This window comes from Mandrillus leucophaeus, unplaced genomic scaffold, assembly GCF_000951045.1.
Source record: "Mandrillus leucophaeus isolate KB7577 unplaced genomic scaffold, Mleu.le_1.0 Scaffold175, whole genome shotgun sequence".
NCBI lineage: Eukaryota > Metazoa > Chordata > Mammalia > Primates > Cercopithecidae > Mandrillus > Mandrillus leucophaeus.
The window spans coordinates 715,672-726,293 of record NW_012101754.1 but is presented as its reverse complement, the minus strand read 5'-3'; the positions used below and the strand labels follow the sequence as shown (position 1 = coordinate 726,293).

Sequence of the window (10,622 nt, the reverse complement as noted above, 5' to 3'; positions counted from 1 at the left end):
TTCACCATGTTGGCCAGGCTGGTCTCAGACTCCTGACCTTAGGTAATCCACCTGCCTTGGCCTCCCAAAGTGCTGGGATTATAGGCATGAGCCACTGTGCTCTGCCTATGTATTATTTCATTCATCTTAGTCTGCAATGTTTTCACAAGGGCTTCATCATAATCCATCTGTTTGGTTGTTTTTCTTGTTGTTCACATGAAATGGGAGTTTTTCCTGCACATTGGGTAGAGTACCCTCTGCATACCGTCAGTACGAGGGGTCCCTTCACTGTTGTTAACCTGATGGGTAAACATGGAGCCTTTCCGTGTACCGACCATCATGTTCTGAGCTCTGGAATGCTGGCCCAATTATCGAATATTTCTTACCCACTGGCCCCAGTGTCCCTGTTCTACTCAATTTCTCTTCTAAAGATGGGGCTGTGGTCTGGAAAGGAGTTTTTGTTGGGTCTACTTAGGAGTTTCTAATGTTCCATTGCCTCTGATCTTTCTGCAGTTCCTCGGGGACATCGGTAGTCATTTGTTGTTGTTTTATTCCTCTGTTTTACAACTAGTTTACATTCCTACAAATTTTGCCATTTATATTAAGGTTCACCTTCTGAGATATCTGTTCAGCATTCCACAAGTATTTATTAGTGATTTTGGGATTATAGAATTCTACTTGTTTGTGGAAGAGATGGGCCTCCTCCATGGCTTCAATGAACAGATTTCAAGATGATTCCAACGTTATCTGTATCTTCCACAATGTGGCTAGGCTAGTTTTTATAAGCACTAGGTTTAGATAAGCATGGGTTCAGAAAACTGGGCCTGTGTCAGGAGGTCATGTTGGGAGAAAGTTGGTCTTGGGAGAATGCTAGCATCTCTTTTATTCAGTTGTAACTGTACTCCCCTGGATGTTGCCCAGCCCTAGCTCACGTTCTGTGATTCACTACAGGGCTGTGAATGGCCCTGTCACTTGTGTATATTGGTTATCTGGGCTATGGCAACCTTTGCCCATGCACTGAAAGATCTGAATATTCTGGGTGAAGCATTTTGTGATTGAAATTGCCATATGTTGACTTCTTTAAGGTTCCATTTGAATGAAACAAATGAGTGACATTTTCCTAGAAGAAAAGTTTTGTTTTTTAAGTTATTACACAAATTAAGACTTGGATTTCACATCACTCAAATGATAGTAGGCACCCTGCTAACTGCCATAGTCTAACGATAAAAAGAACAGAGGCATACTTAATACATAAATTATATTATATACTCATTCCCAAGTGAACAGAGTAGTGAGAGAACATAAGTTTTAATAATTTAAATGTTAGAAGTTGAAGCAATAGTTAAAACAGAAAAAAATAATTTAGGATCAAATTGTTTTCAAAATGCTGTAAATTAACCATTTCCAGTATTTTAACATTTTCACCAACATTTGGGTGATGAACTATTTACTATAACGAAAAATTTTTATTTTCAATCTGTAAGAAATGAAATTTAAAATGAAAATCAAATATGGTTTTTCTGGTTTTCATTCAGAAGTAATTGGATCAAATACAACTGTAATGCTGATTTTAGTAATATTGCACTGTTAACATCTTGAAGTAGTCAGCTCAACTTCATAGCTCAGTAAAACTGATATTTTATGTTTAAATGCTTGCTAACGCTTTAGTTAAATATGAGGTCTGCCTATCCTGAACCAAGCTTTAAATGTATCAACTCACTGAATTTTTACCATCATGGCCTGTATTATTGTTAGAGGGTAATAATTATATCAGTAACTACTGTCATTTTCATGATATTAAATCTAAGCCACAGCTCTATCATTTTCGTACTGCAGACTTCTTCAAACATGCATGTCATAACAGATACAGCTCAAAGAGTATATTGGCCTTGATATTACATTCTTATATTCAAAACTTAAGTTTTTAATTAGACTTTATTTTAGCAAAATGTCCTTTTCACATTAAATGTATGTTGCTAATTTACATTTTATTAGCTTTGCATTTTTGTATTTGTAAATTTGTTTTGCTTTTACACTTACATGAGAAATGTGTACATATTGTAGGTATTTAAGTTACATCATAATAAAAATACATCTGTCACATCGAGGCTCTATGATACCTTTTGGAGGACCTCTCTCTTATATTACTCAAGTTTGAGTTACTGTGCTTTCTTCAACTCTACCACAATTTTTTAAACTTTTGTTAAAACACCTGTCTGCTGTAAACCTTATCATTTTTCATACTTTTTTTACCTTGATACATTTGCCAGTAGCACTGCAGTTTTCTCTCAATCTGTAGTCTCTTCACCCAGAGTAATTTGCAAATATGTGCTGTATATTCTCGCTAACATTTAAGCTTGTATTTCTTCATACATAAATGGGAACGTTATGAATATACACGTTCTATTTTAATCTTCAGGTTACACTTTTCATAATAAGTTTTCATCCTGTTTGGAACAGAGTTGTGCAAATATGAAGTGTTTAATAGTCACTGATTGCCAACTAAAATATTTCTAAGGAATAGTCAAATTTAGTTATTGAGTGAGCAGTACCCGTTAGCCATGTGTTCTGGGTGGAAAAGTGTGTGTGAGTTAATGTGTACATATGCTAGTAATTTGGGGAATGCTAACCTGTTATTTTTTAAGGAGTCTTTTCCATGCATAAAACTATGTTAGTCCATAAGAAAACGTTTATAGAAGCAGACCAATGTATTTTTGCCCAGCGTCATGCACAATTCTTTAAAATTATACCTAGCCAATTTTGACAATGTTGTGGTATACCTAAGAGTCATACCTAATCATTAAAGTAGTGTTATCCGGTGATACCTAGTGTATAAAATTATGCACAACAAAGCAAACCCTGAAACTTTATTTTTCAATACAAACGTATCGAAGCTGTGGCTTCCTAGTGTTGCCTACTAATTTTATTGACCTAGTCATTTGCCAAATATATATTAAAATAGGTATAAATATAAAACATTTAAGATATGAAAATGTTTAAAATATTTAAGGTATAAATATAACATAAGAAGGAGTTGTATTCTTAAACCCAAGTACAGTTTCCAAGTTTTCTTTTAATCATCCAGCAACCATTTATTGAACACTTGCAATGAGCTCATCTCTGCCCTTGGGGAAGGGAAACACACAAAACCAAGCAGAGCCCCTGTCCTCAGAGAAAGGTTCACTTTGTGGAATAGACTTAGCACATACAGGCACTCTTCATTTCCAACATCCAATATATTTCTGCAAACATGCTGGATAGCATATTTTCAGAAAATAGGCACTTCTATTTCGTTAATTTATATGGGAAAACTAATAATCTATTAGGGGAGCTCTGCCCAATTTCTCCAAATATCACTACATCACCCTCTAATACCTATGCAAGTCAACCTGCATATTTCTGCAAAATAAAAAGCATTTAAAACACCCCTTCCCCAATTATTTGCACTAATCAAACCACAGTGGATGTTTTATATGTGCCCAAAAGTAACAGGAATTTTCTGTTATTAAGTAAATTTAAAAAATACATTAAAGTACCATCCACCATATTTTATTGAATTGTTGATATCATAAATTGTAAAAAAAAAAAAAAAAAAAAAAAAGCATCACTTCACAGATTCACAGGTCTCTAAGAAATAATAAAGACTTCTAATTATACTTTGACTGAAAGATGTAAGATTGTAATTGATGCATCAATTAGAAGATGCACCTGAATCCAGAAGTGTGCAACTGTGTTGGAGCAGGGTAGAGTGTGTTTTAGAATTGATGAAATATGGTAAAATGGGCCTGGGTTGGTAAACTCAGTTTTTGGATCTCGTGAAAGGCTAGCCTTCAGGGGAAGGGTAGGAAAGAGGAAGGTAACAATGCACTAGCGTTAAATAGTTAAGTAGGTAAACAGTGCTGGTACAAGATTAGGCCCAAAAGGCGAACAACAGAGATATACCTGCATTGCACACTATACCTTTGGCAGGATCCATTGGCAACTTTAATGTGTCCATTGGCACACATGCAAATTCATTGTGGTGATTCTTCTAGGTTCATAGTGATTCTGAGGCAAACATTTTTTGCAGATATAAATTGCAAATATTTGTACAGTGAGAGTCTACATAGAGAGGGACCTTCTTTTTTTTTTATGAAAGGGCTTTAATAGTGGTGTGTAAAAGCTACGGGGAAGGCCAGCACAAAAAAGAAAAGGACCAAAACTCTCTGCCTGGGGATATCAGAGAAGTCTTGGAGAAAGAGGAATGTGAAACAATGCCCTGAAGGATGAGTAAGGTCTGTGGTAGGGGTGATGGAAGTAAGACAGAAGTAAGGGATCTCACAGGGAAAGAAAAGGAATATGTTGAGACACAAAGGTGTAGAACAGTGAGGTACATGCTGAGCTCAAAGTAGTCAGAAGTGGCAGATGGGCTGTGCATAGGAGGCAGCTGGAGAGGAGTTTGTGAAGCCAGACCTGGCGGCATCATGGAGGGCCCGGCAGGCTCTGCAAGGAGTTCTGACTTCGTTCTGTGGTCAGTAAAGATGGTTGGAGGATTTTCATCTGAGAGTAGCAGAATTTGATTTGTGTTTAAATGGTTCACTCTGGAGGTAACATGCTGGATGCACAGCTGGGGAGAGAAACTGAAGCAGAAAGTCCTTCCGGCAAGAAATGTCTTTAACAATTTTTTTTGGAGGAATGCGTTTGTTTTAAGTGTTTTCCATCTTTTGTAATATTCCCCAAGCCTGAAGGTGCCTGCCAATCAATTCCCACTCCTCAGCAACTTTCTTCTAATTGCCTCCCTAATTCCTCTTCCTCGAAGCGTTCTCACTCACCAAATCCCTAGAGGTGAAAAGAAACTATTCGGATGATACATGTCTGTGCTGATGCAGAGCACTTCATGTACGGCAGACTGTGAATTCTTTAGACCATTCTCAGTTGTCTATTTCACATCTGGCAATAGATACAAGTAAAAGTAGCATGCATCCTTTAAGCACTGTTGAAGTAATATAAAATAATGCTGAGACATAGTGACAGATGGGCCCTGGAAACTAGGGACAATAAATCCTGTGCTCATGAAACTACCAGTGCATATCATTTTGTCACTGCAAAATATATCCCTATAAATGTGTTTCCTTTTCCTGCTTGTTAAATACTTGCATGATATGTTGTTACTTTCTTATACCTTGTCATTGATTGGCAGTCTTCAAGTGTTTACCTTTATAAAAATCGACATACACAGCTCTTGAAACACTCATCTCCTCAGCTAACAGAGTGCTGATTTTTGCCCGTAGCTCAAGCACTCTCTGCCCTCCATTTCTTGTTGATGGAACAAACAAATTAAAACATTTTTTTCATATTTAAGGTATTAAAATATCTTGAGTACCACTGGTCATTCATATATGTTAGCTTCTGGTTGCATATTTTAGAAGCGGGTTGCAAATATTATAACTTGAGCCTTAATACAGTAGAATTTTAAAGGATCTGGCCATGCTTATAAATGGAATCAAAGCAACTTTGACTGCTATGGCTAGGGCTTCTGACGATAATTTGATAAATATGCCAGATGCAAAACATAATCTAAGGTTGTATTTCAAAGTGTCAGATTTCAAGGTCTGTATTCTACTTATTTAAAAGTATTATAAACTTATTGTGCCTTAGCGATTATTGATAATGATTAATATGATAGTAATTTTAATTCCTACCAATTCAATTGTATTTACAATTTCATGGTATTGTATAAAATATGTAAACTGTAACCATATTTGCGTGGCATGTTTAGTTCTGCTTATGCAAACTATGCTAATCCAGGAAGTATCCATAAGTCATCTCATGATCTCCTCTGTAATCTTTCATGGTTACAAAGGAGTCAGAAAGGAATAATTTCTTTTTAGAAGCAATACAAATAATTTCAGTAAATAGATGGATGGATGGATGGATGCATTAAGAAATATTAATTGACATCTTGCTGTGTACATTGTAATCTACAGAGGCTTTTTATCTAAGACATGGTTCATGTGACTATCATTCATTTAATATCTGCTGTATGTCACCCACTGTACTGGGTGCTGGAAACACAACCTTAACTTATCCTACTTAAAGTCTCAGGGTGTTATTCATCTTCAGAACATGCTCAAACATTTACCATGAGGGGTAGACTTTTTTTTTCTAATATAACTCCAGAGAATACGTTCAGAGAAGATTTAAGTAGGAAACTCAAACTTCGCCATCAGATCCAATAAGTTGGAGAGACCGAATATAAATTCATGAAACAACCAGTATGGATTGCAGCGGCGTATTCTGCGAGTAACACAAGATGCACATTATTTATATACACAAACTGAGTTGTCAGTTGTTGCATAATGCCTGAGTTAAGGTGATCAGAGGAGGCTGTAGTCAGATCACTCTGGAAGAAAAGGTTGGCACAGACTTTGCAGAATTTTTCAGGAAGATGGACAGCATGAAAAACAATGAACATTAACCAGCCAAAGATGTTTTACAAATGGAAAAATGCTGAGTGTTGCTGTCCTTTGTATCTTGGGTCATGATAACTCTGCTTATAAAAGGCGTTTATGAATATTGAATGACTCGTGGAAACATGAGCCAAAAGATAATACATGAAACTTATGCCCAGAGGATTATTTCCATATTTTACTGGGAAAATAAAAAGAGGCCAATTCTGATTGACCACTGCATACCATCTAGCGTGTGCTGAGCTTGTTGGTGACACGTGAATGCCACTAAATGTTTCTGAAAAGTCCAAGGCAGAAAACATTCCAAACAAAACAATTAAATTACTTTCTATGGAAAAGAAAGTTTTCTAAATTACATAGAATTTTTGCTAAGCCAGTTTTTATAAATGAGGTCGTTTGAAATTAAAATACTTGTATGTTTCTAATTTCTGATCACCACTGGTGCTTCTAAAATGATTTAAAATAATTCATTATTTTATATAGCTTGAAACGTAGTGTGGGCCGGTTTTACAACATTACTTTCCTTAGCAAACAAATCAGAAGCAAAAATTTGGTCACATCTGTTATTGATAGCTTTTCATTCTGAATTGGTGAGGCCCCAATTTTTTAATTTAAATTTATTTTTGCCAAATGGAGAAGTGATTCTTGTTAAAGCTAAAATATCCAACTTTAAAAAAAGTTGAAAAGCTGTTTTTTAAAATTTAACATGTAAACATTGGTCCAGAAACGTATCAGAATACATTGTGAAAAGCATGTCTGTCCTCCACCTTTGGCTCCTGACCACTCACTTGCCCGCCCACTGCCCACAACACAAAGGGAATAGCATCGTTTATCCTCATGTGTTAACATTGTAAATGAACCTCAATATAATGGTGAGCTCTCATTCTGTGTTCCACTGAGTTTAATTCATTTCTAAAGCAAATTATGAGCAATTGAAAGGAGGGTAATTATAATGCTACTACATATAACATTGTCAATGACAAAAATGAAATAAAATAGTAATACTGTTCTATTTAATACTTTTGAAAAAGTACCACATAAATTCATCCTATTTGGGTGCCCATGTACTCAGCAATCTATAATTACTCTTTTCCTGCCTAATATTTACTCATGAATTGCTCCAATTTTAACATAGTTCTCTGCTGAGTCCCATAAAATTTCAGTCTTCATTTTTGGAATTCTTTGCATTTTTTAAAACAAGTCACAACTATACCTAGTTCTTAAAATAAAGATGAAGTGGTAATTTTCTTTTTCTTTTTCCCTAACACACAAGTAAAAAACATTTGTTAATTTAATAAAAGTACACTTGAAAATAGACACTTTTATTTTTCTTCATGACACTTGTCAACATATAACATAATGAATATTTTATTTCATTCAGAATGTAAATTGTGTAAAGACAGACGTGTTTGCTTTGTTCACCTTTGTATCCCCAGTTCTTGAACACTGCCTAGATTGAAGGGATGCTTATGAGCTGAGGGAAGGAAGGAAGAAAGGAAAGAAGGGAGGGAGGGAGGGAGGGGGTCGGGGAGAAAGAAAGGAACGACGGAAGGAAGGAAGGAAGGAAGGAAGGAAGGAAGGAAGGAAAGAAGACAGGAAGGCAGGAAGGAAGGCAGGCAAAGCACAACTTACATAATTCATATTCTATTATCTTCTTGGGTGTTAATCAAAGGCTCAGATAAAAGTCAAATTTATATTGGCTATATTATCTGTATTTCAATTATAATTAATTTACATTTTCAATTAATTGTGCAATATATGAGGCAAGTATGATGCTTATAGTTAAAGATGTTTGTGAGATCTTTAACACAACTATTAAAAAACACAACTATAAAAAAAGTTGAAGATGACTATAAAAACACCTTAAATTATTTGTTGTATATTTAACCTTTGTGATGTGTTTACGTGTAGCACATCAACACCAGGAGCACCAGTAGTGTCTTCATATGATGATAGTCACACAGTTTAATCGGGCCATTGTCCTTCTTGTCACCCAGAGCCAAGCTTCAGAATTTGCTTTCATATCTCTTTTGTGAGTCTTCCCAAACCCAGGAGTCACCAAGTTTGGTTGATTATCTTGCTATTGAAAACATTATTTATCCATTCATTTGGGAGTTAACATTAGTTTCTCTAAACTCCCCATAGAATTAATCTTACCATCTTTCCCACTATGTTTATAACTTTAAGTTATTTTACCTTATATATTAGCTGGATATGTTCGCATATGTTTTTTTCTACAAGATTGTTGTTCTTTTGGTTGTTGCTGGTGGTGCTGATGGTGGTGTGTGTGTGTGTTGGCTAGACATTATATATCCTCTAATGTAAAACAGGCACTTATTCAATGTTCATTAAGTTGAGTTTATACTTCATTTTTCGGTCAGAAAACTTCCATTAAGTGTTTTATCATAGTGTTAGTTTTGCATACACCATAAATTATTTCCAGAAACCTCTCAAGGAGATATTTGGACACCTATTTGTTACTAAAGGTGGAAGCTTATGTCAATATCCTGCAACATGTTTTATCATTTGATTTGAAATCTTGACATTTTATTTCTATTTTTATTTCCCTAGCAGGTTTAATCAGAGGAGGTAATGATATGTGTGACTGAATTCAGAATTGAGTTACATGGATGACTACAGAATTAATGACTTAATGGGGTAGTCCTAAAAAAGCAAAGGCTTTTCTATTTAAAGTTTCTAATTTTTGACCTCATGAAGTTTTCTGTTTTATTATTCCAAAGGCATTTTTTTAAAATTCCCGTGTTATTAAAACATACATTCTAATGTCAGAACAGATTCTCTATTCAAAAATGAAAGTGGTACATCTTTATCTTTCTTTTACATATACAATCCCAATTAAAATTAAAGTCAATATATATTTTCCCTGCAAATTAAGATAAGTTTCTTCTTCACTTTTTTTGGTTAGTCTTGGATTCTATTTTTATTGCACTGTGGTCTAAGAGAATGGTTGTTTTGATTTCAGTTCTTTTGCATTTTCTGAGAGGTGTTTTATGTCTGATTAAGTGTTGATTTTAGAATATGTGCTATGTGACAATGAGAAAAAATGTATATATATGTGTGTGTATATATATCCACATATATACAGTGGAAAGTTCTGTAGATGTCTATCAGGTTCATTTGATCTTTGGGGGTTTTTGCCTTAATGATCTAATACCATCAGGTGTTGAAATCTCCCATTATTATTGTGCAGAACTGTAAGTCTCTTTGAATATCTCTAAGAACTTGCTTTATAAATTTGGATGTTCCTGTGTAAAGTGCATATATATTTAGGATAGTTAGGTCTTTTTATTATTATTATACTTTAAGTTTTGGGGTACATTTGCAGAACGTGCAGTTTTGTTACATAGGGATACACATGCCATGTAGCATGTATACTTAGGTATATACATGTATACCTATGTCCTATTACATAGGACAAATAATGTTTTCAGCATACATACAAATACACATGGCGGTTTGCTGCACCCATCAACCCATCATCTACATTAGGTGTTTCTCCTAGTGCTGTCCCTCCCCTAGCCCCCCACCCCCTGACAGGTCCCAGTGTGTGATGTTCCCCTCCCTGTATCCATATGTTCTCATTGTGCAACTCACACTTATGAGTGAGAACATGTGGTGTTCGATTTTCTTTTCCTTTGTTAGTTTGCTGAGAATGATGGTTTCCAGCTTCATCCATGTCCCTTCAAGAAACACGAACTCATCCTTTTTTATGGCTGCGCAGTATTCCATAGTGTATATGTACCACATTTTCTTTATCCAGTCTGTGATTGATGGGCATTTGGATTGGTTCCAAGTTTTTGCTATTGTGAATAGTGCTGCAACAAACACATGTGTGTATGTGTCTTTATAGTAGAATGATTTATAATCTTTTGGGTAATTACCCAGTAATGGAATTGCTAGGTCAAATGGTATTTCTGGTTCTAGATCCTTGAGGAATTGCCACACTGTCTTTCACAATGGTTGAACTAATTTACACTCCACCAACAGTGTAAAAGTGTTCCTATTTCTCCACATCCTCTCCAGCATCTGTTGTTTCCTTACTTTTTAATGATCGCCATTAAACTGGGGTGAGATGGTATCTTATTGTGGTTTTGATTTGCATTTTTCTAATGACCAGTGATAATGACCTTTTTTTCTTCTTCACTTTTTAATCAGCTTGAAGTGAATGCCTTG

General features: G+C 35.3%; 1 protein-coding gene across 1 annotated transcript in view; it reads left to right on the top strand.

The window, feature by feature from the left end:
* Positions 1-10,622, top strand: part of NALCN (sodium leak channel, non selective) — a 323,614-nt gene that overhangs the window by 9,054 nt on the left and 303,938 nt on the right. The gene's annotated exons all lie outside the window — the stretch shown is intronic.